The 23,533-nt window shown below is 30.7% G+C and overlaps 1 long non-coding RNA gene and 1 other non-coding gene across 2 annotated transcripts in view; both read right to left on the bottom strand.

Annotated features, from left to right (window-relative positions):
- Window positions 1-2,711: 2,711 nt before the first annotated feature.
- Window positions 2,712-2,783, bottom strand: Trnad-guc. The gene has a single exon. It is a non-coding gene; the product is annotated as a tRNA-Asp (tRNA).
- Window positions 2,784-13,343: 10,560 nt separating this feature from the next.
- Window positions 13,344-23,533, bottom strand: part of LOC124531343 — a 35,080-nt gene continuing 24,890 nt past the window's right edge. Inside the window, exon 3 of the long non-coding RNA XR_006966512.1 lies at window positions 13,344-13,458. This is a non-coding gene — a long non-coding RNA (uncharacterized LOC124531343). The remainder of the gene's footprint in view (window positions 13,459-23,533) is intronic.

Below are 23,533 nucleotides of genomic sequence, written 5' to 3'. Positions count from 1 at the left end.
GATTATTTTACCGTACATCGAAATGTCAAAACAGAAAGTAAAGCAACATTAACTATAGTTTGCATTTATATTCGAATTTATGTCTTTTAGAAGAGCAATATATGTTACTGAAATATATAAATACGGTTAGATGGTTAATTTATTACTATCTTACACTAGTATACAAAGTATGACTCGTAAAAAAGGCTTTTTTATTCATGTTAACTACTAAAAAGGTATTAATACATTCAGTAAAGAAAATAAAATCGAATATAATAACTGATTAGGTTAAAAAAATCAAACCATTTTCATCGATGAAATTCGATCAAAACATCGATAAAAGCCTCTTTTTATGTCACTGTTGTTTTTTTCTGTCAGATATTTTCGTACGTCAGTTTCACAATGAGATACAATCAATCAATACTACAGAATCTCGGTTCACGCTTAAAATAATTAATGGTTAATAAATCGTCGAGTACCCAACACTTAACTGGTAGTCGAGTAAAATAAAATAAGCGACGTTCGTTTTTCTATTTAGCAAAAACTATTATAAATGATCGCAGCGTAAAAAACCATCACGCTTCGTGTAACCAGCTTTCTCGCTGCAAGTGGGACATCGGCGTAGACATAATTGAAGTCATCACAAAACCACAATTACTCTCGGTGTAATGGGAATGGTTGCGCTATTGACATTAAAAAAGAGTTTCTATTGTATTCTTTTTTGTCCCTATTTTTTTTTCGGCAGCATGACTTTTTTGTCTGTGGACAATTTTTGACAGCGTCTAGTTATTGTTAGTCAAACTGAAGTGAAGGCGTCGACACCTTCAGTTATCTTTTGTTAAAAAGCGGTTTATATAAGATGTTATATTTGTTTTATTTTTAGGAAATAATAATTACGCTATTAAAGGCTATGGAACTATTCTTTTTCACGCTTGTCTTTTGTCGATTTAAATGAGTATATTTAAGGTGAAAAAATGGTATGACATAAAATTGCTACATTGAAACAGTTTTTATGACGAAGCCACTCCAGCATCATTTTCACACAGCGATGGATTGGATGACTTTAATTGATTATATTTTACGTATGTTCGTAAGTTATGTAAGTGAAATAAAGCAAAATTCCCACCTTATTAATACCAAGTAAAAACATATGTAGGTATGTATATGTTTTAAATTAAATTTCCAAACCAAAGTTATTTATTATTTCTTTTAAAACATACTTCCTAATATATCCCTCAGTTCATTGGAACTGAAAGTTACGTGGAAATTTAAAATTTCATGAAATCAATTTTTAATTTCAATTTTACCAACCTAAAACATACAAAGATCATAACGAACGTACCGTAACACAATATATTATATTTATAAAATACACTATTTCAGTAAGCTAATTAGGTTATGAAATAACCATATCCCATAAACTTTGTTAACACCTGCAATCATAACAAAAAGTACACATACAAACTATAATTTTACTAATTACTTACATAACAATTAAATTTAAAAAAATAATGTACATGATATGACATAAATTCGAAAAATAATTTCTATAAACGACACTGAACTCTGATAAATAAATATTCTAGTAGTTATAAACAGTTTTTTAACATTTTTTTAAATTGGTCAACCATTAAAAGTAAAATCAAAATTAGAAAAAAAGATATCTCATTTACTTATACTATTAACAGTTGGTGACAGGCAATTTAACTTCTAATTTTACATGCGAAAACATCTTGTATTCATTTTTAAAACCATACGTACGAATAGCGTTCTGAAATCGATTACACTATTTTTTATGAAATCGGATACAATAACAAAATGTCTTTATTAAATATATAATAATAATAATATTAACTACATAAATAAGTATTTATAATATAGTAAATGGCAAACCTAATTACAACACATTACTTAGCAATTAAATTAAATATATATATATTCTTACTTCTTCTCACTTCTAAATCTTCTTTTAAGTTTCTTCAAATAGAAGTCAATCAAAAAAGTTCTAAGATTGTTTCGTTATCGGTATATATTAAAGGCTGTGTCGCCCAGCACCAGTGATGCCACTAAGAGACCACGGGACTATATAAAAAAACCCGTGAATTCTTCCAGTGCCATTGCCTGTGCATGGTGCGAGTTCTTCTTTCTTCTTTTCTTCTCATTCGAACTTCTTTCTTGTATTTACTTTCAATATGACGTCACGATGTAGATCAACTTTGGTTCACAAATTCTGTTTATTTTAAAATATCATACTTTAATACAATTTGAAAGACAATAATTATATAGCACAAAATAATCATAAAAATATCAACTAAGGCCCGTTCATACACACTTTAAACGTTATAATTTTTCACTAATACTGACACTATTTAAAATGTCATTAAACAGTCTTGTGGCTTTTATCAGTGTGTATGGCCAGTAATATTTCATAATTTATTTATTATTATATACTGAAGCTGGCAACCCACAACGTAAAAGAGAAACCTATAGCGTGTCTCTGATCCCAAACTATACATTTACTTTATTCACTTCGTCAAATGTCACAGGATTTGCTCCATTACGCTGATAAAATCTCCGAGTAATTAATAAAACGCAATGAACGGTTTTAATTGCGACCTTTTTTTAAAAAAAAATCTCTATAGCAAATCTTTCGAGACACTTTTGATTAATGATAAAACATTATAACCGAAAAAGAGTATCGCTATCTTTTTCGATAAGAGTAACAAAAGCATCTCCCCGGCGGGGAATCGAACCCCGGTCTCCCGCGTGACAGGCGGGGATACTTACCACTATACTACCGAGGATGACGTCCGAGGCATCAAAAATACAAAATAATTTAAACTTATAGAAATTTCATAATTACAAAGTCGGCTTAAATTGTGACAGCATAATTCAAATCGGAGATAAGTATTACAAGCTATTCAGCACAATCTCTTGAATCAAAGATGCGGTATATCCGCACATCCCTTACACTATAATTGTTGCATTAATATGTGCATGGTGGCGGGACTCGATCGTAATCGGGCGCGCGCGAGCTGCGTGCAATTAAAATTAATGAGTGGCCGAGAAGTGCGGCGACGTGGTCTGAAAGTCTTTCTTCCACTGCTTCAATGAATTCATTAAAACGTGTAGTATCTGAGACGAGTTAAAATAATGCGCATTATTCAATGAACCTTTTTTGTTAGTATAAGGCACACAATATTTTTTGTACATTACATTGTATGTACGTTCAGTTGTTTCCTTACCCGGGTTTTATTAACATGATCAAAAGGATTCCCCAGATAATTATTATCACCAAAGTTAGCTTTGTATACAGATAATTTTATAAAATACTTGATTATTTTCTATAAATTTATTTATTTATTATAATGTCCTATGCCAACCGGTTGCCTGGAAGAGATCGCTCTTCTAGCGATAAGGCCGCCGATTGTATACTGTATAACATTGTTTATTTTATTCTGTTTTAAAATTTTATGTACTTTGCTTGGTGTACAATAAAGTATATTTCATTCATTCATTCATTCATTATTTTCTAAAAATAAGTTTAGTGTACATACCCTATTCATATTAACATTCTTACTATTTTAAGTAATAACAACGTTTCAAATAAAAGAGTTTTTATTGAATAAGACCTATTTTAATTATTTATATCGATTCTAAAAATACCTTATTGTATTTCTAAGGTATATATGTTGCGGGAACATATTCACGGTGAAACTAACAGATTACTGTAACCAGACTAAGTATAGAACTATTTATAAGTATGTGATAGCCTATGATTATTATTATAACTACAGTCATTATTATTAACTCAATTATTAATCCTAATAAAGCTAATTTAAATGATGGACATATTTTATCAGACAATCATTCGTTTGCGAATAAACTCGATTTATTGACGTCGATCTAAAATCGACAAGACATAGCAGTCGAGTTCTATGCAAATTTCTCGTAGGAAATTAAAATGCTTGCATTTAATTAATTCTCTTTAAGACAAATCGGGAGCTCATTAGAATACTGGAGAATGATTACGGAATCGAGAAGCAGTCTCCGAGTAAACGTTTTTGAGTAATGTGTTAACAAAAAATATTGTTGCTACCATTTCCCACGTAATTAATTATCCTACCGATGCTATTCGTATCGATATTCACATAAAAAATAATACACTTTTTTTTTAATGTCAATCTATAAACCAAATAAATAAATATGATAACAACTATAATATCGATGCTAACAAAAAAAAAACAACGTTCGATAGTTTCACCATTACAAGATACGAAATTTCCTCCTTGCGAATATTATGTAAATTCGAGCAATTAATAACGGCTAGATACGTATCGGATTGAAATTTTATGGGTATCCGTTCCCACCACTTCAGTTGTTAGCTTCCCAAACAAGATCCTATAGATTTCGCAAGCGCCGATCATGCTGAGATTTAATACCCCGGTTACAACTCACGAATAAAACTCGAGTCAACATTGCAGCCACTTACGTTTGCGTTTATAAAACAACAAACTGAAATGCAAATCTATCTCTAAACGCAAACCGTGGAACATAAACCTTTGTTTGGATATAGAAAACGTTGGGAAAAGAAAATTGCAAGAAGATTGAATAGCAATAGTTAAATGTAAATAGCATTATTCAAAGCTTCGCTGATCGTTATAAACAGATCCACAGGCGTTAATAAACATTAAAGATGTGTAATCGATAAGCGAGCAGTTATAAATCCGGTAAGAATCTGATAGGGCTATCTTTAATTAATTAATGACCAAAGACTGAGACGACCGTCGCGTCCACTGAGAAATCTTACTGACAAAATTACCTTGTTTTTGGTAATTGTAAACATGTATTTTTTATCTGTGAGAACTGTGAATGTTCAATAAAAAATACTTTAATGAAGCAAAGACCTTAAAGGTAAATCCATAAAATTAAAAACAATAAAATTATTTCAAATATTATATCAATAGAACAAGCAACTATAACATATCGTTGTTAATATATATTAACTTATTATAAAGGGAAGCCGTAAACTATTTGGCAACTAAAACTATAAGCAGAAAACAGTTTCTTGTGAATAGTTGAAAGCAGTCGTATAATATGGCATTATGAATGAAATAAAATACAAACCTTGTTCCAAATTAACTGTTCACGACAACCGCTGTCATAATTCTAAAATTATTGTAAAATAAACATCGCAGTTCCTTTATATGACCGTTATGTACAAGATATTCGCCAATAAACTTGGTGAAGAGCTGAATGCACGCCGCGGGTGGGTTATTCGTACGGTTTTCCGTACCAAATATACGCAAGGAAATACCTAGTTCAAATGATTAAGGCAAACATAATTGTTTACATACAAGTGAACGGGTCGAGATAATAAATAAACACGCCTACAGATTGATTGAGAACTCACATCCGATTCATAAGTAGGAAGTTTACATTCTGCTTGCTGTGGATGGGTGTGACACTAAACTATTTTGGTATTATTTTTAAGCTTAACTTTAAAAAATACGTACACAAATCAACAGCCTTGCGGTTAAATTATATAAACATTGATAATTAAAGCGACATTGTGGGAAGTACGTTAATTTACACATCCATTATTCTGAGCAGAGCCAAGATGGCCCAGTGGTTAGAACGCGTGCGTCTGATTGAACACTGATTTTCCATGTACTTAATTTGTGTTCATAATTCATCATCAAAGGAATATCGTGAGAAAACCTGCATGTGTTTAATTTGACAATGGAATTCTATCGCATGTCTATCCACTGACTGACCTGCATTGTGGCAATGTGGAGGAATTTGTTTGAAACCTTCGCCACAATGGATTTCTTAGCCCAGCAGTGAGATATTACTTTATTTTTCAAGCCGTTACTTTTTATTTCTTAATTAGTACTGAGCAGTTTCTGCAGTGTCATTTTATAAGAATACACTTCGTCACGTGGTAGCGAACTAATTTGATACTTGTATCCTTTAAATGTTATAAATGTTAAAATCACATCTCAAATTCACTTTCTGACATTTCACGTTCGTATTTACGCTGAGTTTCGATTTTGTTCTTGGGCGTAATCACGCTGTAGAGTAATCACAATCGCTAGCAAATTAGTATGGTTAGGTTTGTTGGATTGTTTATTGTTTTATTCGATAACTCTTAAATATGAAATTATTTTGATTTGATAAATCCAAATTAATAAAATTCATTCATCATTCAGGCATCACTTTACATGTTTGTATTAAACAAAACTGCCACCTGTTTACATTGTTTACCGAGGAATCGACAAGAGACTATCGAAGTGGTTACTCTTTTTTAACATTTAAAATACAAAGTTATATTTGTTAAATAACATCATAAAGTATAGGACTTTACTATTGAATTCATTATTATTTACACACTATTTGAATACATTTTATAAGAATTAGGAGACAACATGTTTTAAGGTCTAGTTAGTGTATTTTAATATTTAGTGTTGTATGTTTAAATGAAGACATGCTCGCCTTTGAAATATAACCAGTTATTTATTTTAAATTGCAAAGCAAAGATATGATTATGTTTAGTACTGATTTTTCAAAACCAAATTTACTACGATCTGTTTTACCAACATAAATAAATAAAATAGATAAAATCGTAAAATATGAGTATGTAACATTCTGAAATATCAGAATTTAATACATAAATATATTTATTGAGCACGCATAAACATAAAACAGTTATTGTAGACTCAGACCAAAGAATGGTCAGCTAATTCTATATTACATAACACTCGAAATATATTTAATATTTATATATTTTTGGAAGAGTTTTATAACATTGGTTGTCATTGTAGATTCAGCGATCCTTGCGTAAATTACCGGAACGAGTCATTGAATAGTGATTTAATTTTTCAGTAGTATATCAGAGTTTAGAAATCGGCCCAACGATACCATGCCTCGGAAAGCCCTACTCGTATTCCCCTAAACTCTATGACCATTAGGTCATTGGTAGTCATTATATCGATCATGTCCTTTTGACTGATTTCGGCCTTTTTTTAAGAAGTAGTCTCCTTAATCTGTCGAAAAGACATGATCGATATAATAACTTTTGAAATAAACATAATAAAGTGACAAGCATTGTAGTCTATATACCTAAAATAAATTAAATATAACATAATATATAACACTCAACCAAAACTATTGTGAATGCCATATCGGTAGCAAGTCATATAAACTAATATAATAATATCCAAGACGATATATTCACAATTAATACGCGGCTGTATTACCCTATTATATATAATATTCATACTTCATAAAATCAAGAATAAAACATTTTAAAACGTATATCAATCATCCGACACGCATTCTTCGTACAGATCTCGAAAGGTTATTTCCAAGAATAATGTTCGCTACATATAAATAATGCATCTTGAGTAATGTATGTTAGTTTGATTATCTGTCAGATGTTACGGAGCACAGCGGGGGTCGCTACTGGTCCCACTAATGTGCTATCGAGAATGCACTCGTGGAAACATTGCTACAAATATAGATTGTTCTTCACGCCTTTTTATGAAACCGTGAAGTTTATTCGTATTATTGTGTACCGTGTAATGCTACTTATTTTATGTCTGTGTTTGTTTTATGAAAAATTCAGCGGATTTACGAACATTTTTTTGATAATGGCAACTTCGGTGTAGGGGTGACACTCGTAACATCAAAACAAAATTAAACCGCTTATAAATTATGTTTGATTATTATTATTTTTAATAGATTTTTAGGTAAATAACAACAATGTACCCTAAGTTTATTTACCTCAGGTTTTGTTTAATTGAAATAATTATACCGGCAATGTAATGTCAATTTGACATTTCTGTTGACATTTAATAAATTATTTTATGAAAGAAATTAACATATTAAAAAAGAAGGTTGTTTGACCACAGAACTTGAATATCCCAAATATACGGTATGTAAGTACTTTAGGTACAATAAATAAAAACTAACCTCTTAAAACCTAAAGTACATTATCATACCTTAATAGTTTAAGGAAAATATGTTATAAACTGTTATAGAATATTGTATTTATTATATATTAAAAGGTAAATAAGGTTTCAATAAAGTACAGACACGTTATTTTCACTTGAAACAAATGACCCCACAGATTTTAAGCGCTAACTCGTTCGCACGTGTTAGTCCGGTGCAGCTGAAACATTAATATTCATGTTCGCAGGCATGTTACGGCACAGAGTATAAATCAGCATTTCCCTGGTAGGCCACGCCCCCGCGCCACCTGCTTCTTACATATATTTTACGGCGAATCGAATTAATTCTGTTAGAATCAATCAGTGTGTTATAATTTGGGTGCACTGTGTACTTGGAATCGTTAATTTAATGTAAATGGATTTACAGTATGTCAAATGTAATGTAACTGTTTTTAAATGACTGAATTATATTAAAGCAGCGACTTCACGGCTTGTTTATGGTCAATTAGTGATGACAAATACGGTTTGAAATAACCTGACGTAAATAAGTTTATTCTAGAGAACTGTTGAATTTTTTTTTTAATTTAAAGTAACAGATAAACGAAATAATTACAATTGCTAATTTAATTTTTGGATGACAACTTCAGTTATACGATTGGGACACTTATATTACAATAATATAATATTGTAAGCATTTTCTTTAAAACGATCTATCGTGTTTACTTAGATACATGATTTTTAAATCGACGTCAATTCGAATGTTTCTCGATACATAAAATAAAATGTTGCCATATCTCTTGAAATCATCTAATTTACGATACTGAATCCCATTTAATAAACAGTAGCAATATCGTATATAACGCTAAGAAAGCTTAACCGATCAAATCCTCAAATTATAGGATATGTCTGAACGATAGCATTAAGGGTATAAATTGTTTGGCCCAATGAGTGCGGTTGCTTGTAGGGTTGCCAGAGTGAAATTTGAAAAAAAATACCCATTAACATTATAACAAGTCGCTATACTCTACTTTGAGTAAGCCTTCTTTGTTTGCCTTTTTATTAAATAAATATTTTTTTTAAGACGTAATTTGTAATTTTATTATAAGCATTGAGCCTCTATATAATTACACGTTATAAGATCATACACGACATTTCTGTAATAAAAAGAAAAGAAAAAACATATGAATTTTATATAATGTAAATTATTTGGAAGTTTACCTTTTGCTAGTAGCGCAATATAACAAGAAATGCCAAAATTTCAACATAGTCCGATATAATTGGTATCTGGCAACCCTAAATGACTTTGCCATCGTAATTCTGTTTTATGTTTGTTTGTCGTCCACCTGCGAGTTACGATTCTTGATTGAAAAATATTACCACAGACTTAGTTCGATTGAATTCGTCGTTTTTTATTTAGTAATCATTATAACTGAGTATGGACTTAAGCCCTTTATCACTGGACTGATAATAATCATGTCAATACAAACGTATCATAGTTATTACGTATCATAATTATAATTTAAAAATTCTAATCTTAAATTCTTATTTTAAAAAGTATATTTCTCCAAAACAAAATGGCGGAACCTCGATTTATATATTTTTGGATATTGTATACTTAATGATTACTACTTATTACCATATGCCCTTTCATTTCATAGCTCATTATAATAAATAATAAATGATCTTTAAGAAATAAAGTCCCAATATACAATTTAAGATTTCATCAAGTCGTCACCACTATATTTATGAAAGATACGGAGGTTTCCGAGTAACGACCTTACACCAATTACCGCCACCCACATGACTTGGAGCAGCGCTGACACATTAAAAACCTATTCAGTTGCATGTCTCACGATTATTCACGGACAAATACAATATTATAAAATCATTTCATTTAGAACACCGGATTTGCTATAGATATACAATTTTCTAATGGACTTTTTAAACTGATGAATAATTCTTACATTTTTCTGACTATGTATATATTTCATTCAATGAAAGTGGTTATTTTTTCTTGCTTTGCAGATTATTAAGTCTCTTTTTTTCTTGTTTAGTTCGTGGACTACCTTGAAACATACCTCGCGCTATTCTTTTGTCATCCAAAACCGAAATTTAATTACAAAGATATTATACACACAATTTATACATACACACTATCTATACCTCGTGAAACCTACACGATAAATTAAATATATTTTAATTAAAAAATATACATGATTTAAATGATTATTCTGCTGACTATTCTAAGTCACACGCACACAAGCGCATCATGTATGTATGAACGTCACTCCTACTAATAAACATCGATTTTAATTTTACATGGTGGGTCGCGCCTTCGTGGCGAATTAATCTATGTATTCGTATTACTTTTAGGCAAGTATTCAAATATGGAACACTACATAAATATTATACGTGTATACTACATATTTTTTTGTTTTATAAAACACATCATCACAATTACTTAAAACTTATTTGCAACAGTTTGTTAACACGAATAAAAACGGCTTACGAATTACGAATGATTATCGAACAATATATTTTTGCTCGTCATGGCATTTGATCGAGGTCTCTTCATAGACAGCCTACGATATCTATGTATAGTGTTTCATTTCATTGTCTGTTTTTTTATCAATTTACATAAAAAAGTAACATACTCGCGGCTCCACTTGCTTGATCTTTGTTCATAACGTTTCTAATGTATTCTATCTTTTAAATACTCTTAATTTATTTTTTCATTGTATCCAACTGAAAAATTAGTTATAATTTATGAATGATTTATGATGATTATTAAAGTAATTTTACAGTAGTATAAATTACTTCAAGTATTAAACTACATCTATTATGACTACTAAAGATAATTAGTGGTAGAGCTTTGTGCAAGTCTACCTGGGTAGGTAATACTGATCTTTCTACCGCTAAGCATAATGTGATAAGAAAAAAATAATATCACAGTTTCTATATCTATGAACCAGTGATGACTCTTATTACCAATTAAAATAAAGATTCAACGTTACACATAAGAAAGAGATAGCAACATACCCATAAAGTAATTTTAGTCGTGAGACTCTGAAAAACAAAATCGGTACAATTAAATCAAAACCAGAAGTGTCTAGTTGTGAGCAAGGAGTCTGTATACTTTTCGATTTTGTTTATGCAAATGAATCCCTGTCAAAATAACATTGAACAATTTGTACATAAGCGAACGTGTATAATTCTAAATCAACAAGTCTTAAGATCATAAAATCGTGATCGCGCTGTGGAAATCATTTAACAGTAACACAAATTCAAATTAAATAACAAGTGCAACTGTCTTAGAATATGTAAACTCATAAATCATGAACGGGAACTGCTTGAACCTTTCACAAAATATTATGTTAATAGCTATACGACGGAACTTTACTTGGTGCAAGCCTGGTACCAGCCACTACAGATATTCTACAGCCAACCGCAGTACTCAGAATTGTTGTGTTTCAGTGTAACAGGCAAATCATTTGACGACCTCCACGGTCGAGTGGTGTGTACACCGGTTTTCATGGGTACGCCACTCTGAGGTCCCGGGTTCGATTCCCGGCCGAGTCGTTGTAGATTACCATTAGTTTTCTATGTTGTCTTGGGTCTGGGTGTTTGTGGTACCGTCGTTACTTCTGATTTCCACAACACAAGTGCTAGTGCGTGGTATAAGGCTATTTAGGCTTAAAAAACTAGCTAGATTAGTCCATAGCAATAAACAAAAAAAATACTTAAAAAGGTAACATATTGATACAGCTCATATGTTACATATGTTTGTTTGAAGAGATCTGATATTTTCCAAGCATTTTGTTATCTGAGCTATTATATGTGCGTCATCTTAGACTTTCTTTAAATACATAATTTCTCGTATTTCTATTTATTCCGCGCCCATCTGTCCGTGTGTCCAAAGGTTGCAGCCGAGACAACAGTCAGAACGGGTTTGAATATTCATATACCACACGGCAATGCCCGCTTCACTATGTCGATGACATAATACGGATTAGTTGATAGTCCGATATTGATTGAGATATGTATTAAACTGCATCGGCGGTTATTCGTGCAAAAAATATACACCACAGATCTAAAATCCAAGCGAGAAAAGATACGAGTGGTTTAAAAAAAATTAATGCCTAATTTGTTTTCGTCAGATTTGAACCCACTTCATATCGTTGTAGTTAATTTGGTCAATTACATTGCTTGGTTTATTTTATTTTTAATTTTTTTTTTTATAAATTCGAATTTTGTTAATCATATCTCTTAAAAATAGTTCGCCTGTTTTTGGGCCTGATGACGATAAATAATTAAATTAAAAAAAAACATTCAAATTTATCTTTAGATAGTTAGTTAGAAGTGATCAATTTAAATATAGAATGGCAGAATGAGAAAAATATGTTGCCATTAAAAAAAATAATAGAACAATTATTTTATACTGTATCAATAATTCGATTGACATAAAAATCGATACTAATAAATCCTTGTTCCTGAACGCAGACAAACCGTTTCACTTGTCACTGAGCTTTTATGTTTTCGTATATCACTTAGCTCACTGTATCTGTTTTGTTAAACACAACTTTACAAGCATTTATACTTTTTGATTTTGACTTTTATGAACCACAATTCGAATTTGGAATTGTAGAAATTAAACAATGAATTACATACATTTTGTAGACTATGATGCTACTTTCATGTTATTAGCATGCAAAGAATTTAATATACCTAGAAGATATTTGCATATAAATGCTGTTAATAGTTTAATAAATAAATGATTTTCCTCGTAGCTTCAATACGTTCAGAAACCAACAAATCACATACAAATAGTAGCGGACAGAAGCTTATCAAATTAGTGATTAATAAACTTGACAAGCATTTTTTTAATATTTTTTTTTTGTTTTTTTAAAAAGTGACAATAAACTTTGTTCTGACCTCTATAAAAACCAGTTCATCCAATTGAATCGAGAAAAATGTATATTGTTGATATATTTATTACAGTGAACGGTTTTTACAGATATTATCATTTTATCTGATTTATTTATACAAGTAATAAAAATAATAAGTTTGTTTTATTTGACAAATTCTGTCATTTAGGTTATATATTTCTAATTTTATGTATGTTATTTATTTTATGACTCTAGATTATTTTATATTGATTTGACTGTCTATCTTTTAAATTAATTTATTATTTTATTTAATATGAACCTACTGTTTTATAAATTGTAATTTTGTTCATGAGATAAATTAAAATAGAAAATAAATCTTTTTTTGTTATAATGTACTACTAATTATTATTATTTCAAAGCATTATAAATAAAATATAAAGCAAGATATAGTACTTAATTGTTATCTTTAAAAAAGTTATAAAAATCCTAACAATCTTACACTAATATACTAGAAAGCAACAACAACAACTTTATTACAATATATTTCATAAAATCATATAAAATATAGAATTCGCCGCTAATATTTTATTAATACGTACATAAAAACAAGCAGACTTCATCAGTACACCATTAACAAGGATCTGAAAACAAAAAAGCATCAGTTGTACATGTGTGTTATATTATCTTATAATATAAATAAACTACGAAGACAATCACACACACAAATAGAAAATCGACGTCTTACATCGACACACAGATAAAAAATATTTTATAGCTTACATAGACTGACAATTAATATTGAAGATTAAAAATCATACATAAACGACTAAGATATTCATTTAATTTATTCACACTCTTGAATATGCATATTATTGTAAACGATTAATAAATTTTAGGTTTATATTTTTGAGGAGTAATTAAAAATAAATTTAATAAATACTTTTTAGAGAATGATCGCTTCTATCTTCTTTACTCGAGTGTTAAATCGTTACGGAGAGAAAAAAAGAAAACTTTATTTGACTAAATTAACTTTATAAATAAGTCCGTAATTAATTACATTCAAAAGCTTTTATGCAAACGTTATTAACTCTTTGTTTAAGATAAAAAATGCATTAAGAATTATACAGCGGAAGTGACATGTTAATGCCTTTTTAAGCTAAAAGAAATTTATCCCATGGGAACATATGCTTCACATAATTTATTCGCGTATATTAATCTTAGATAAGATCGCAGCAAACGCAATGCAAAATACGCGAAATCAAGATGCTGGGACGTGCTTATTTACAAACTTCGCAATTAAACCGGGTTATTTATGGTTGTCACCGAAAATACTGTAACAAAATTCGTGAAACATACAGACATCAGTCTCGCCGACGCAGAGGAATTACTCACCGGCTGTCGCGGCAGGTTATTCAAGTTCGTTTCCCTCCCGGACGCCAAACGAGTATGTTTAGGAGCCCGCATCGCGGCGCAAAAACGACTTATCGCTTCATATCATCAATGGGGGTGATTGTCATGTTTACCTTTTAACGTGTATTACTTATTTCGGTTTAAATTTATCTGTAGATAATAAATACGAAGTGTTTTTTTAATTAATCCTTTTTTAATCATAATAGTTGTTTTTGCATTATAATTACTCATTAAAAAGGTTAAGAAAATAACGGAAAGTATGAATGATATTGAATCAAATGTCTTTTTTTGCTACATACATATATTTGTCAAAAAAATCGATATCTGACACATCGATTTTTTTTGAATTTAGAAAATACGATTTTTTATCGATTTGTTCATATCGATTTGACATACGTCACTTTAATGTCAATAAGTGACATATAATGACATAATTTAATGAAAGGATTTCAGAACATGTCTAAGATTTTTTATATTCGATTTAATATCAAATATGTAACCAAATACAGTTTAATATACTGAACCTAAATTCATACGAGTTAAAACAACATTTATGGCTTGTAACTTGCAGTTTTCATAAATCATTTGTGCAAGACCCGGGGAGCTCTTTAAGTTATTAAATCGATAACAATCGCCTGATTTATCAATTAAGTTAACGTTGATAAAACGGTTAATCATCTCAATGATTTATTATTTGTAAATTGATTCAATGAAACATAAATATTAATTAACAATAAAAATTGATACAGGTTAATTCAAAAATTCTCAGAAAATTTATAACATAATAGTTTTATATATAATAATATAATTATTCTATACGTATAAATGTCACTGAAAACTTCCTAATATATAGGTGATATTTTTTTTAAGGAATAGGTTGGCGGAAGAGCATATAGGCTACCTGATAGTAAGTGGTCACCATCACCCATAGACAATGACACTGTAAGAAATATTAACTATTCCTTACATCGTCAATGCGCCAACAACCTTGGGAACTAAGATGCTATGTCCCTTGTGCCTGTATTTACACTGGCTCACTCACCCTTCAAACCGGAACACAACAATACTGCGTACTATTGTTTAGCGGTAGAATATCTTATGAGTTGGTGGTACCTACCCAGACGGGCTTGCACAAAGCCCTACCACCAAGTAATATAATAGGTGATTAGGAATTTAATTGGTGATTATGCGTTATCATACCAGGACTTGAAAATAAAATAATATCTTTGGGCACTTTTACATGTATTTATATTACTTCAAATTCATCTTACTAAACGTATATTCATATTAAATTAGTTGTAATTTGTTACTTGTATGAATGTTTCGACTCTTATCTATAATACTAACTAGATAGTAATCTCGAATCGCGTCAAATTTATTTTACCCGTATCTCTGTAAATCCCGTAACTTAAATGCATGTCTAGTTTCTAGGTCAAATATCATTACGATCGGTTTAGTGATGATAAAAGTAAGTCGTGATGTACAAACAAATGAAGGGAATGATATTTGCGTTTATAATTTTAGTCGAGATATGAAGCAACTTTGTTTTAACAAAGCGACGGTCAGTTTATTTGTGACAGTTTCGTACGCCCTCCACCTACATATATTCTGTTACCACCCACGTGCCGTCTTAAAATATTATTTAACACTTTTAATAGTCATCGACTATAGATATATATAATACAAAATGAATGTCACGTTCTGACAACCATCACAAATTAATTAACCTGAGCTTGAATAGCTTTTGCTATTCTAAGCTGAGCAAATTTTTTTGTGTGCTGTGAGAAAACCAGATTTTTACGTTATAATTTTATAAATTTGCTCAGTAATTTTATTTTAATCACAAACGGATTTTTAATAAAAACATATTTTTAATTTATATTTACCATAACATACCGCAAATAAAACGCCTTCGTTAAAATAAATTAAAAAATATATACGTAATTATAAACGCAACTACGAAGTGACAGTTCACATCAACAATTTGAAACGAATAAAAAATTACATTATATTTTGTTTAAATGCACAGATTATCAAAATTAAAACCGAGTTAAAGAAGAGCAATACAAACAGTAATAAAAATTACAGTAATAAAGCATACGGAGCATCGTGCATTAAGAGTTACAATGAATTTGAACACATTTAGATTTTGAAAAATACATTCCCAAAATCATATTTAACGACAATTTTGAATTCTATTGTGAATGTCATAAAGGTGTTTATTGTATGGTGTTTCGCAGCCGTTAATTGTTGTAAGGCGTGAGAATCATGGTCAAATACCGCATTACGGATTCTCTACAGCACATCAAAATGATGTATTCCTGTTTCAACTAAACATGTACTGTTACTTAATGTCTTCAACTATTCCGGTTTAATGCATCAAGAGAATACCGTCATAATTTTATTATTTATTCGTATTTTGTATATTTAAAGTTTAAACTAAAACTAGAACTACTTTCTCGTTCATAATGTTAGTTTGCAAATTTATCTTCATTTAGACAAATTGTATTAATATATAAAGGAGTCATTAGCATTTTGTAAGGAAGTGTAAGTAGAAAACACGATATTTCCAATTGCATTACTAAAACAGCAGGCTAAAACACAGCTACAAGTTTCCTTATCATTACGGACCCGTTATCAATACCCGTAATTACTGATAATGGAACACAGGCTAAGAAAGCCCGCATCCGTTCGGAAGCCGGGCCCCAGGATAGTATTATTTCACACCAGTCCGACTGCTTCTAGAACTCATTTCCGAACCGCATTGCTATCATCGGACTCGTTGGAAAACTAATGACAGATTTCCTGACAGGATACCGCAGCGCTATTACAACGGGGATTATGTGACAGTGTGTCAAGCAATTAAAATTATCGCGAAGGCTCATACTGAAGGATAAGATTGGCTTATTTATTGATTTCTGAACGTGTCTCCTATGTAGTTTACGCGGGTGATTTAATCTCCTATGTTTATAGTAATCTTTATGTACGTAGTTTATTTGTGTTTAACGATTCAAATAATATTCAAACTATTATATTTATCGTAAGGATAAAATTAAAAAAAAAAGATTCTTTAAGTTTTATTCTAGATTTTTGTTTTTGTTTGTTTTTCACCATTTTGATGACTCGAATATGAAAAACGAACAAAAAAAATCATAACAAAAGAAATATTTTTCTGATCTTTTCCAATAAAATCAAATATAATAAAATCTAATAAAAGATGGAGAGTGGGTTGTGTTTGATACACGTAGAGTGACGATGACGAATTAATAAAAAAAGAGAATGCTTCAAAATTAACGATCGAGTGTTGCTATCAATTTTCTCGCCCGTATCAAAGGTCAGGTCAATCAAATAAAAAGCCGTGAGCGCGAGCAATTACTGCCCACACGGGGCATTTGGGAACGAAACATTTAACGTACAAACTTATCCCGCTTGTAAAAATATAATGCTCATTTTAATATGCTTCATAACACAATACTTCATGATAATACTATGCTTATTCTTAGTAAGCTTTAACCTGTGATACAAGCTGATTATATTCGACATTTGCATTATCATTTAATAATTACGGGACGCCTGACAGATGTAAAATATCGCAATGGATATTATAGTATAATAAAAGTAGTAAATGACTATAGAGAGATATAAATAATAATGTAGGGTTTGATTAATCAAAATAACATATTTTTCTTATTAATATAGTAATACATTGCAACTAAGTTTAAGTGCCTATGTACGAAAACAGAATCGTGCACCAATAGATGTTCCACGTCAAAAAACAATCATCAAAATTAATACATAATCAGCGAAGAAGAGCGATTTCTAACTTTACACATATTCGTATTATTACCCATACCGCGTTTTTCGAAACTTATCCTTCTATAATTTAAAAATTTCGTTATTATTACAAGAAATACAAATAATCATCACATGTAATTTATCTTTATTATTTCAGACATGTTTTATCTGCAAAATTTCTTGTTAATAAGAAATAAATTTGAAAAAAGATAAAAATTCGAATTTTAATTTCGATACCCAACGTCGTGTACCATCACGATTCACACACACTTCTTCAATCTTGTGGTTGTGTGAAACGAGCACTGATTAACGAAAATCACACGAACAAAATAAGATAAATAATATCCAAGACAACTGCAGTGATGGACATCAATCGAAACGTTATGTGACGTCTGAGATGACATTACATTACACGCTTAAAACAGTTTAGATTAAAATGAATGTTTGAATTATTAATGAATATTTTATAAACATTCGTTTAGCATTTTTTTTTTTGAAAAACGAACAAGTACAATTATTATTTTTTTATTTTATCATGACACAAAAGCCGAAGAACTAGATTCTATTTGAAATGACGCATGATAATATCTATAAGTTTCACTGCTGAGATTACTCCGTTTAGCTTTTCGGTGGTTTAACATTTTAGGTTAACATTCACGCATTCGACACAATACTGATGAGCCATCTTGGCTCTATATCGCATAGTAATCAGTCTGTAAGCATGTATCATATATTAAAATTAATCAAATTTCGAATTAACTAGGCAAATTATCAAATCATCAAGAAGATTTGATTACCGACGCGTTTATATACGAGCTAATGACCCATTTTGCTGTCTCAAATGTGTTAAAAATATCATGACCACAGGTAATGAATATATAATGAGTAAATAACCCCAGTGGAATATATAAATAGATGTAAAGTACGTTTCTTTGCATTTTAACTCTTGTTTTAACGATCATAAAAAATGATTCGTGCGGCTAATGAAGACTTCAATTGAGCCCCGGGCGTAAATTCTGTATGTAATTATCACCCATTTATTGGGTATTTTATGTTAAAGATCAACATTATAATATCTCTTATATTATAACGTCATAAGGGAAATGAGAAATGGCTCATAAACGTATTTTAGTTCCATAACTCGGATTCATTTAGCCATATTTATTCTGTGCAAACTATCTCGAAAGTGAATAGTTTTATTACGGTTTTATAGCATGTAGGCATGAGAAGGTCCTTATAAAAACTTTAATTATTACGTATTAAGGACTCTTCTATCAGTTATACGGAGTATAAAGTATAAATAAATAAAAACAAGAAAAAAAATACAGCATAAAGGTGAATCACTTGTTCTGATAATATTTTTTTAATACATATTTTCAATTTAAATTGTCAAAACTAAACCATTTTTATACATAAATATACTAGCAAGCCGTCCAAACTTCGCAAGAATTGAATAAGGTTTTACATAAGACGAATTTATATATGCAACAACCAATATGCTTATAAATATGTATAACATAACCTAGCTTCACTTAATATAGTTTTATAAAGTGTAGTTAAAAAAAGACAATTCCAAATTTTTGAATTTTAATAAATCAAAATATCTAATGATGTATGTTTCTCGCAAAGATTCAATTAGTTTATAAGCGCAATTGTGATTAAAAATCCTATCAATAAATAACAATGTAAAATTGTTAAAGATTTGAGCCGTAAGCAAAGTATCAGAGCAAATGAATAATCATCCGTCCAAGTTACATTTGTAAATGAAAATGTTAATAGATACTACGAAGTATCAATTTAGAAGACACATTTGAAACGACTAACTAGCGGCAAAGAGATTATTACTTCGAAAAGCGAAGTTTCGATCATTAGACATCGGCTAATTGTCGGCTATTACGGTTTATCAGGCTCATGAAGAAAGTCCACTCGGCCCGAAGGCATCCTCGCCTCGAATAGCCCAAGGGTCCTCGTCGGTAATTTATTACAAAGTAAGCAAATAATCTAATATTAGTCGAAGCGGTTTTACATTTATCTAATATTTATGTCAAATGCTGTCTCGTAATAAATGTTAGCATTCGTTACTGTTATAGGAAACCTTAATGAAAATTACGTAAAGATTTTTTCAATAAACATTAAGGCGAGAAAATAAGGCAAATCTATTACTATAGTTACCAACTGCGGTTTCAGGTTTTAGTTATAAAAAGCCTTGTTCTTCCTTGAAGTTCAAGTTTTCTTTATAACAAATTTCATAAAATTTGGTGTAGATATATTAGATCAAATTTTAACTGATTAAAATTAAAGTTTCGTATATTGAACTTTCTTATTATCGGTTAAAAACAAATAGCAAAATTATGCGTAAGAAAATTAAAATTCAATTTTGTTATAAGTACGTATACTTAAAAATATATTATCAATAATAAAACATGGTCTATTAGGCTCTTTACAACGTAAATTACCGTCCAACAGTAGCTATTAGGTAGCCTTTAGTCAAATGAGTCGGTAGGTGATTCCAGGAACAAAATTATCGACGGTTCTTTGTCCATGCTCACTGGCGGCAGGTTCTCACGTGTTCACACTTCTGGGTCGCGAACTCGAAATAAATAATAACTGTTGTTTTGATAAGTTCTTCTATAATAATATTATAACGAGAATAAATTTATGTTTGTATATAGGGTATAATCGTCGGAACTAATGATCAAATTCAATTTTTAACAAGTCATACTATTATACGATTTTTTTTTTAATAAATTGCACCCAGACAGATCGTTAGTATATATACGATAATTATTTTTTTATTCTCTATATACACGTAAAATTGTTGGATATCGCTTCCATTGATGAATACATAGCGTAATACGTCAAACTACAGACTCCCCTAATAAAAAATTTAAGAGCATGATATTCGATTGATGGTAACAATAATTATTTTATTTAAACCCCTGTATAAATAATTCAATTGTTAACACTGTTTAAACTCCGAACAACTTCATATAGTGTAGCGTCAACAAAACATTTCTTTAAAAAATTAAAGGACAAAGTATTAATTGTGAACCTTAAAATTTCAACTCGTCAAAGCTTCGCTAATGGCCGTTTTCCATATATAGATACAAAGGAGTAAGGACAATCCGTTAACGCGTTTCAAAGACGGCTCACCGAATGCCGACACGTCTCGTACGAGTTACAACGCGGCACGTTCCCGTTGCGCCGACGTCCACCCGTGATTAAGATATGGGATTTATTTATCCCACTTACATGCATTACTCTCGGTATAATTAGAATCGAATTTACTTAAGACGTAGGCCTTTATAAACTGGCTGGTTATTAAGAGTAAATTGTCCTTATATACGAATGCTTAGAAGGAATCGTTAGCGCGATTTGTGACACCGTAGGACAAATAACCTCACGTCTCGTTTGAGAACAGCGTGGCACGTTCCGTAGCGAGGACGACTCGTGATTAAGATATAGACAGATATAGAACGGATTTATTTACTTTCACGGGTTTATATATTCCTACTACTTTTATGCCTTATTTTTTTTAAGGTTTACGTAGCTAAATGTGATTTATGTATTACATAACGCTTGAATAACACGCAGGTGCTTAAAGTTTGAACGCAACAATTTTACAATAACCTATTGTAATCGAAGAATTGTTATATTTTTCTTAAACATTAAGTTTTTGCCGAATATAATAATGCCACAAATAACATATGCGTTCCTTACGAAAACTATGCCAAGTTAAAAAAAATTCCGAGTGATAACCTCATATTTTATGGCCACATAAGTGACGAATACGAATGTAATCTACATTGTCTACAAATGAAAATAAATACTATAATCACATACTCACAATAGCATACAGACCCGACCTTGACCTAACTTGTCGATCCTGCCCAACCGGTCTGTGCGTCTTTACAAATCAAAAATCAAAATAAACATCTGTGCGTTCAAAATAGCAACGAAACAAAATATAGCTTCGGCAATCCCATAAAAATACTGGTCTGTCATAATATCATCGTTAAATATTTCATTTATACAATTGTACAGCAAAATATACAAACATAAACGTCATAGATACGAATCATTTACAACTATTACCATGTATTAAATACTAGTAGTAGAAGTATGTGCGTAATGAAGACACAAACAACGAATGAAACTAGAAACAGAGGTTCCATTCCGCATTGAGCAAGAAAAGCTATGACCCAATGTTTATTGTCACGGCCGGGATACGGACGCTGGAACATTTAATATGCTGCTTGAAAATTTGAAAGATGTGTATTTTCATTTCTGAATATTAAGGCAAAGTAATAAAATACCTCAGTGGTCGAGTAGTATGTACACTGGTTTTCATCCGGGTTCGATCCCCGGCCGAGTCGATGTAGAAAAAGTTATGTTTTCTTGGATCTGGGTGTTGTGGTACCGTCGTCACTTCTGATTTTCCGTAACTCAAGTGCTTAAGCTACTTACATTGGGATCAGAGTAATGTATGTGATGTTGTCCGATATTTATTTATTTAAATATATGTCTAAGAAAAAGTAATAGTTGTCAATGAGTTTGTCAGCCATAAGTTCAAATTTTTACATCCTTTGTGATTATAATTACAACCCACTCAGATTTTATTTACAATCTGGTTCTAGTTTAAAAATATATTTAACAGGTTAAACAGTAACTGATTTATGTCTTTCCCGTTCACAATAAATTAAGTCGTAGTTTGCTTGTGTGTGCTTCTGTTTTACCTAATCGTAATTATTATAATGAATGTGTGTGTGTGACACACAGTGACACGAGACCTAGTAATTAAAAATAGACATAATGTCTTTGCAAACATAAAACTTAGGACTGGATGATGTTATGTCTAGTAGTTCAGTAAATTCGCATAAAAAATTAAGGTAAGAATTGTAAAATGTGAACTAATACCTCCTTGGTCATAACGACAACACATTTAGAGTCTGTTACAGATATAGTTATTTTATTGTTCATATCCCACTACTGGGACAGTGGGTTCGATAAGGCCGAGGCCATAAAATAGTAGTTAGATATTTATCGCTCTGGTAGGGCATACGGATGCCAGCACGCTTAATATTCCAGTTGCATATATAATGGACTCCGTGCCAATTTGCATAGTAACTGTAACAATACTATATCCGCAATTCAAAGCCGAAGTTTTCATAAAGTACACGGATGTGACCCTTGCATTCTGAGCGTGTATTTATCTCTACCAGTTACGGAACTATCTAGAAGGATTATGCTTCTATCCTGGTCGAATGATATTTTAAGATAAACAATATATTTGTCAATCGTGATGCTGTTAGATTCTTAAAAGTTCATAGGCCATACATTTAACGTCATCGACGACTCATATGACGAATGGTAAATACCGTTTTTTTTTCTTTAAATTTTATACGTATTTTGTTTTCCTTTATGTGCGTGTAGAATTTTTTTTTTATTTCAATAAAAATAAATAAATAGCATAATTAGAAACAAAGCGCTTATTCCTTACTAAAATTATTC

The sequence above is a fragment of the Vanessa cardui genome, chromosome 7 (genome assembly GCF_905220365.1).
Source record: "Vanessa cardui chromosome 7, ilVanCard2.1, whole genome shotgun sequence".
Classification (NCBI taxonomy): domain Eukaryota; kingdom Metazoa; phylum Arthropoda; class Insecta; order Lepidoptera; family Nymphalidae; genus Vanessa; species Vanessa cardui.
This window is presented reverse-complemented; position numbering and strand designations above follow the sequence as displayed.